At 42.1% G+C, this 8544-nt stretch overlaps 1 long non-coding RNA gene across 1 annotated transcript; it reads right to left on the reverse strand.

Moving 5' to 3' along the window:
• Positions 1–1163: 1163 nt before the first annotated feature.
• On the reverse strand, positions 1164–5776 carry LOC140917862 (uncharacterized). Its single transcript, XR_012161028.2, has 3 exons — positions 5612–5776; positions 5050–5166; positions 1164–1260 (listed from the first exon to the last, which is right to left on the reverse strand). It is a non-coding gene; the product is annotated as an uncharacterized LOC140917862 (long non-coding RNA).
• Positions 5777–8544: the final 2768 nt, after the last annotated feature.

The raw sequence follows: 8544 nt of genomic DNA on the forward strand, positions 1-8544 counted from the left end.
TTCCAAAAACTTCCTGGATTGTCTATGCACCGCTGTATTGCTCTCCCAGCAGATATCAGGAAAATTAAAGTCACCCATGAGAATCAGGGCATGCGATCTAGTAGCTTCCGTGAGCTGCCGGAAGAAAGCCTCATCCACCTCATCCCCCTGGTCCGGTGGTCTATAGCAGACTCCCACCACTACATCACTCTTGTTGCTCTCACTTCTAAACTTAATCCAGAGACACTCAGGTTTTTCTGCAGTTTCGTACCGGAGCTCTGAGCAGTCATACTGCTCCCTTACATACAGTGCTACTCCCCCACCTTTTCTGCCCTGCCTGTCCTTCCTGAACAGTTTATAACCATCCATGACAGTACTCCAGTCATATGAGTTATCCCACCAAGTCTCTGTTATTCCGATCACGTCATAGTTCCTTGACATCACCAGGACCTCCAGTTCTCCCTGCTTGTTTCCAAGGCTTTGTGCATTTGTATATAAGCACTTGAGATAACCTGTTGATCGCCCCTCATTGCCAGTATGAGGCAGGAGCCCTCCCCTCACAGACATTCCTGCCTGTGCTTCCTCACGGTATTCCGCTTTCCCACTTACCTCAGGGCTTTGGTCTCCTTCCCCCGGTGAACCTAGTTTAAAGCCCTCCTCACTAGGTTAGCCAGCCTGCTGCAAAGATGCTCTTCCCTCTCTTCGTAAGATGGAGCCCGTCTCTGCCCAGCACTCCTCCTTCATGGAACACCATCCCATGGTCAAAGAAACCAAAGCCTTCTCTCCGACACCACCTGCGTAGCCATTCGTTGACTTCCACGATTCGACGCTCCCTACCTAGGCCTTTTCCTTCCACGGGGAGGATGGACGAGAACACCACTTGCGCCTCCAACTCCTTTATTCTTCTTCCTAGAGCCACATAGTCCGCAGTGATCCGCTCAAGGTCATTCTTGGCAGTATCATTGGTGCCCACGTGGAGAAGCAGGAAGGGGTAGCGATCCGAGGGCTTGATGAGTCTCGGCAGTCTCTCCGTCACATCACGAATCTTAGCCCCTGGCAAGCAGCAGACTTCTCGGTTTTCCCGGTCAGGGCGGCAGATAGATGACTCAGTCCCCCGGAGGAGAGAGTCCCCGACCACCACCACCCGCCTTCTCCTCTTGGGGGTGGTGGTCGTGGAACCCCCAACCTCAGGACAGCGCATCTCATGCCTTCCAACCAGCGGAGTCTCCTTCTGCTTTCTCGCCCCAGACATATCATCTGGTCCACTCTCCGCAACGATACCTGTGGAGAGAACATGAAAGCGGTTAGTTACCTGTGTCTGTGTTACTGGAACCCGGACATTCTGCTTACCTCTTCTGGAGGTCACATGTTGCCAAGCTTCTTCACTGGCCTCTTGGCTCCTCTGTGCAACCTGCTCTATATCTGTAGAGCTTTGTGCCCCTAGAAGCCTATCCTGAGTTTCGTCCAGGAAATCCTCAGTTTCCCGTATGCAACGCAGGGTTGTTATCTGTTGCTCCAGACTTGGATCCTGCCTGTCTACACCTGGTGCTCCTGACATGGAGGGGCAGGGTCCTGGGGTGTTTCTGGGGTAGGCCCAGTTCTTGTGCTGTGTCAGGCTTCAGTGCAGCCTCAATGCTGAGTCTGTATCCCGGGGAAGTGGGGAGCTGCCCAGTGATCTCCCACCTCTGTGCAGCCAGTGGTCTATGCTCCCCCCCATGCCATGCTGGAGGCTTCACATTTATTTGACAAATAAAATTTGCAGAATTTTGCAGAATTTTAAAATATTGTATGCAGAATTTTAATTTTTTTTTTTGTGCAGAATGTGCTCAGGAGTATCCCATGGAGGACATAGGGGTCTAACTGCAGGGAGATCCTTGCAAGATTAGGGCCTATGTTACTTTCCTTCACTTTCTTTCTTATCTTTAGAGATCCTAGCATATTATCAAAATAAATAATGGATCAAATACCTCATTAAGAACCTGAAGCACTACTTTTGTGCTATGAATTTAAAAATAGCAGCAATGTTTGGGTTGCTAAACAGAACTGCGAGGTTATGGGAGAATGAAACCATTGATTTCCTTTTGACAGAAACAAGTCAGATCATTTTAGGATGTTAGCCTTAACTGTGCATGAGTTTTATAAGCTTAACCTGTGCTAGTCAGCTATGAGCTCAGTGGTTGAGGCTAAATACAAATTTGGGACTAGCCCAATTCACACCATATAGAACCCAACTGATTATGTTCTGACTCAAGCTTTAGATTCAATGGCCTTGGTCCATTGAACTTTGTGCAGTTTGTTTACAGCAAGGTATACTGAATGCAAAATCCTGCCTTTCTTCCTGGAAAGTAAAATCAAAGTTGAAACCATCTGGCCTTTAGAAAACACTCACAAAGGGAAGGCCATTGCAGGATCCTTGATGTTTGAAAATCTGCTGAAGATAGCACTGACAGTTCCCAGTGGATGATGTCTACACTCTTATTCATACAATCTATAGCACAAAGGTGCAGGGAACAAATGAATGTTACATTTTTGAATTCTTTAGCAGTTACAAGGCAACACCTTCGCCCCTTCCCTTCCCAGCATGGCATATTTCTTTCTATTTTGGAGTCTTTCACCATTTCTTAATAAGCAACACGCATCTCACTCAGGAACTCTCTCCCTCCTCCCCTATTATTTTTTCCAGGACTTTGGGGGGCCCCATGGACTGCTTTTCCATAGCAAGAGTTCACTATAAAAGACAAAGTTAGACTGTATGTTCTTTGGGACGGAGACTGTCATATTGCTGTGTGTTTATACAGCGCCTAGCGCAAAGGGGTCCATGTTCATGACTAAGATTCCTAGTCATGATGATGATAATAATACTAATAATGTGAAGCATTAGCACACCAACATTCCTAGAAAATGTTAGAAGTGGGTGGAAATTATCCTTATGCTCAAATAAATTTGTTAGTCTCTCAGGTGCCACAAATACACCCTTTATTATCGTCTCTGGCTTTTCTGCAAGTGTAGTTCTAGTACAATGCCATGTCCACACCTCAGTCCCAACATACAGAAAGAACAATCCAATGTGGGAAATACCATGAAAAATGGGTTTTCTGGAGCACTTTAAATTACAGGAAAGAAGGAGGTTAGTGCTCTGGGATAGAAATGTTGTTCCAGACACAGGGAGAGGCATGGAGTAATGTAGTAAAATGTGAGAACAGGAGCTGTAAGGCTAGCATCATTGGTGGAATGAAGAAGGAGAAGAAAGAAAACAGAGTAAAGTTACAGGCTGGGTCAGAGTCCTGAGGACAAGAACCGTAAGTATAAATCAGTTGGCAACGGAGAACCAGCAGAAGGATTTAAATAGGGGAGTAACGTGACCTTTGCGGTGGGTAAGAAAGATGATTTTGGCTGGACTGGAAGGGAAGGAACCCAGAGAAGAAGAAGAGGCAGATGTCAAAGTGGGAGGTAACCAAGGCTTGTACAATTGTGTTAGCTGAGAGGAACTGCTGCCACCAATGATATTAATCTCATATCTGAATACAGCTGGTTGAAATTTTAAAAATGTTGATATAATTTCAAATTGAATAAAAAAAAATCAGGAATTTTTTAAAAATTTCTGCAAAATTGTTTTCCTATTTTCAATCAGCTAGCCAGCTGGTCAACAATTTTCAAATTTTAAATTTAAAAACAAAAATGAATTTCTTGTGCGGAAATTTTCATGATTTTCTTTCCGCTCCCTCCCATTTTCAACCAGTTTCACGTCTGAAGGAAGGGACTTAGGAAATAAGAGTTCCTATCAGTTGCCATATTTATTCTTCAAAAGAGACCACAACAACAGAAGTATTCTAATTTGCTGTGTTTTAGCTAAAAACTCGCTACATTGCGATCTTTGCTAGAACCACAACTGGTGAAAAACGGGGGAAATGATTTTCAAGACAAATTTTCCAAACAGCACTAGTTACAGCAAGCATTTTTTGCTAAATGGGCATTCTTCATCCTCTTTCGCCGCAGCTGGTGGCTTAGCACTTGTATGAAACTAACTAAATAACTTCCCAATTAATGAAAAGCTCTGATCATTACTTTGCCTTTATGCTGTATGCTGCCCACTTCTGCAGGAGCATACTTTCACCTATCAGTCCGAAAAATGCAGCATATAAATGAAAGGGCTCTCAGGTCGGAACCTGCAGAGAGAGATCCTGCAATCCTTTTCTTCATTCTGCACCACCCAGAAAGACATACACCTGTAGATCCCTGACACTGTAGCAAGGACCCCTAAGGAAATCCTTTAGCAAAGCTTTGCCAGTGTTAGCAACTGATACATTGCCATCTGTTAGACTGATTCCCTCTCCAGTTCTTTTCCTCCTGGGACATTTCTAAAAGCAGCTATATCTGGTTTACTGTAGCTGTGCAATTAACTGATAACTAATGGTTTTCCAGTAAATGGTTATGGCTGGAGACCTCACCGTAAACTCTCAGACAGCAAAATGCCCTGTTTAACTCAGTGCCGTAATCTATCGGTTTATCCCCAGGTAAAGAGGAGACTTGTAATGATGATAAAGGGCTCACTTGTAATGAATATAATATTGAGACTTCAGGACACAGACAAAATCTTTAGACTTTCACAGACTCTTTAGCTTTCAAGCTAATCAAAACAGCCTGTGATGTCACCACACAGGGTCTTGGTAAGTCTTGGCCTGAACCAAACAATCAGATTAGACTGCTGGCTTCTCTAGAAATAGCATATTCCTATCTTATGTAGGAACATCAGTATACTACACAAAAACACACAAAAAGAGACTCCTTTCAATCTCAATCTCGCTCCGGCCTGGCTCTCTGTTGTCCTGCCCCTTGTTTAATTATTTACACAAGGGCATCAGGAGTAGAACATACCACCTTTCTGGTCTGGTCGCATCTTACATTCACTTTGCACTGGTTCAAATGACTACACAAAGTGCAAGATAATGGGAAAATCAGGGCCATCTCGTCTTTACTGTGACCTTCAAGTTTCTTTCATGTTCATATGTATTACTTTTAAATTGTCTTTTTAATTTGTGTTACAAACTTTAAAAAGTATAGTTTAAATACCTTGGACGCCATTCCTTTGAATCATCTCTGTGTTACATTATGCAAGACTCTAATATAGTTGTCCTTCAGACTGATTTAATCAGGCATCTAACGTTACAGTGACATCAGAACTGATTTCTAGGGCGAGAAAGATAAAGAGACAAGAACAAAACATGACTTGTGCTGAAGAGGAGCAAATTATAGCACCTTCTAGAATGCTTCGGGCACTTATTCTAGCGAGTCATATGCATGAAATCTATCTTATCATGTCTGACCCGCTGCAGGACACGGCACATGAAATATCAAAAGGATCTTGTTCCAGAGTTGTCAAATAAAAACTTCGCTGAGATCTCAGATTTGAACTGTCTAAATCAAACAGAGAAGCTTCTTGTGTTGGTTTAGATTACTTATATACACAGCTTGAACATTTCCTAATTCTGCTGAGGTCCATACAATTCTGCCTTTTGAGAAGCATTATCTAGATCGTTTAATGCCTAATCAATGGACCCTGTCACGTCAAAGAAGAGCCATTACATGAGAAAATAACAAAAATGTTTACTTTAGGCTGGGAAAAGAAACTTACTTCTGTTATTGACTCCTTATCCCATCACCTTCTTGTACCAGTTCCTTCTCTGCTCTTGTAATCCTTCATGGTTAGGTGCTCAACTGCTACTAACAAGAAAATATAACAGATGGACAAGGTAGCTTGGGATGTACACACTATGAATACGGAACTGTCCTCACTCCACTCTCTCTCATTTCTGTCTCTTTCAACAGCCATACACCTGTGTCTTATTGGCAGTGCAGTTGGTTGCACTGTGGGAAGATGGTCTCTGAACCAGATGAAGAGGAAGTGGAAGGAAGTGTGATGTCTGAGCACAGTTTTGAACGAGCGCAACAATGACAGATGGACTCAGGAGCGTAAATACGAACAGTCCTAGGGACGTTGAAACATAATTTCTGAGCGGAATTTGGGCAGTGAAACAAATTACGATGTTTGTTCTCAACTCTGATTTAAATTAAAGATGACAAATTAACAGAGAAAAGCTGTGAAAGGTGCTGATTTGTTTGGCTCAAGGTGCATTTTGTGGAGAAAATTTACAAGTATATTGTTGCAGAATATTTTTTATTGTATAAGAAAAGGGTAGTCAGTGGCATAGACAACTTTCTTCTGTGTGATGGGGAGGGCTAGAGTTAAAAAGAACATAAAATAATAGCTGCTGAATATGATCTGTATACTATTTAATTACTGTCGCAGAGACAGTTCTCTGATAATTCAGTTTGTTCTCTTCAAAACGGGAGGGAGATAGCTGCTTGGAGTCCCTCTCTTTCCCCCAGAATATCAGATGGCTTTGATAGCCAGGGCCAGGTTGAAGGTATCTCCTGCAACAGGCTCAGGATTCTCCCTTTCCTTCCTCTGGCTGGGAAATAGCTCAGCAGGGTCTCCATTTCTTGTAAAGGGGAATTCTGTGTGACCTGCCCATACTTCTCCCATTCCTTTTGCAGCTAAACTGGCTGGTTCCCTTCTTCTCTGATGAGGGTTACTGATTCTCTCTCTCCTCTCTTTGTGCTCCTGGACTTCGGATCCACTCTCTCTAGGGGAACCTGGGATAGGTCCAGCCAGCTGCCTCTCCTCTGGGGATGACTCCCACAGCCTTTTAATTGGCTCGTTTTTCCTCCCTTCCCACCCCCACAACATGAGTTCCATGTGCTCTTTTCACAAAAGGAGGGGGGAGAGGCCAGATGATCAGACATCACGGAGCCATAATTCTCTGTCTGTCCTTTTGCAGCCTCTGGCTTCTGTCCTATCATGCCTTGGGGTCAAAGGACCTCCAGCTATCACCTTATTTATAGTCTTCTCCTTGTCAGAATCTCTGGGTGAGAGAGGCACATAAAAGCAATTGTTTTCCAGTTAAATCAACAGATCAGATAAAGGCTTTTTTCGTTCTTCATTCTTTTGCATTCTACGCAGTTCTACAAAGAATGTAGTGAGTACAGACAACTAAAAGGCAAGCTAAATACTATAGTTTTTGCATTGGTCTTCACTGCAAAAAGAATGTGAAGGAGATTCCCAAAGCTGAGCCATTCTTTGTAGGTGACAAATCTGAGGATCTGTCCCAAATTGAAGTGTAAATAGAGGAGGAACAAATTGATAAATTAAACTGTAATAAGTCACCAGCCAAGAGTTATGAAGGAACTCAGCTATGAAATTGCAGAAACTACTAACTCTGGCATGTAACCTATCACTTAAATCATCCTCTGTAGGAGATGACTGGAGGATAACTAATGTAATGCTGATTTTTTAAAAAGACTCTGAAGGTGATCCTGGCAATTACAGGCCAGTAAACATAACTTCAGTACTACGCAAATTGGTTGAAACTATAGTAAAGAAAAGAATTAGCAGACACATGGATGAACATGGTATTTTGGGGAAGAATCAACACGGTTTTTGTAAAGGAAAATAATGCCTCCCAATCTATTCAAATTTTTTGAGGATGTTGACAAGCATGTGGACAAGAGGGATATAGTGTACTTGGACTTCCAGAAAACCTTTGTCAAAGTCCCACACAAAAGGCTCTTAAGCAAAGTAATGAGATGTGGGATAAGAGGGAAGGCCCTCTTATGGATCAGTAACTGGTTAAAAGATCGGAAACAAAGGGTAGAAATAAATGATCAGTTTTCACAATGGAAAGTGGTAAATAGTTGGGTCCCTCAAGGATCTGTACTGGGACCAGTGCTGTTCACATATTCATAAATGATCTGGGAAAAGGGGGTAAGTAGTGAGGTGGCAAAGTCCACAGATGATACTAAATTACTTAAAATAGTTAAATCTAAAGCAGATTGCAAAGAGATAAAAATGATCTCACTGGGCGACAAAATGGCAGATTAAATTCAATGTTGATGCGTGCAAGGTAGGACTGTCAAACGATTACAAAAATTAATCATGACTAATCGCACTGTTAAACAATAATAGAATACCATTAATTTAAATATGTTTGCATGTTTTCTACTTTTTCAAATATATTGATTTCAATTAAAACACAGAACACGAAGTGTGCAGTGCTCACTTTTTAATTTATTTTTGATTACAAATATTTGTGCTATAAAAAACAAGAAATAGTATTTTTCAATTCACCTCATACAAGTACTGTAACACAATTTTTTACCATGAAAGTTGAACTTACAAATGTAGAATTTTGTACAAAAAAAACTGCATTCAAAAATAAAACAATGTAAAACTTCAGAGCCTACAAGTCCACTCAGTCCTACTTCTTCTTCAGTCAGTCACTCAGAGAAACAAGTTTGTTTACATTTGCAGGAGGTAATGCTCCCTGATTTTTGTTTACAATGTCACCTGAAAGTGAAAACAGGTGTTCACATGGCACTGTTGTAGCCGGTGTGGCAAGATATTTATGAGCCAAATGCATATGCATAAAGATTCATATGTCTCTTCATGCTTCAACCACCATTCTAGAGGACATGTGTCCATGCTAATGAGGGGTTCTGCTCAATAAC

This window comes from Lepidochelys kempii, chromosome 10, assembly GCF_965140285.1.
Source record: "Lepidochelys kempii isolate rLepKem1 chromosome 10, rLepKem1.hap1, whole genome shotgun sequence".
Taxonomy (NCBI): domain Eukaryota; kingdom Metazoa; phylum Chordata; order Testudines; family Cheloniidae; genus Lepidochelys; species Lepidochelys kempii.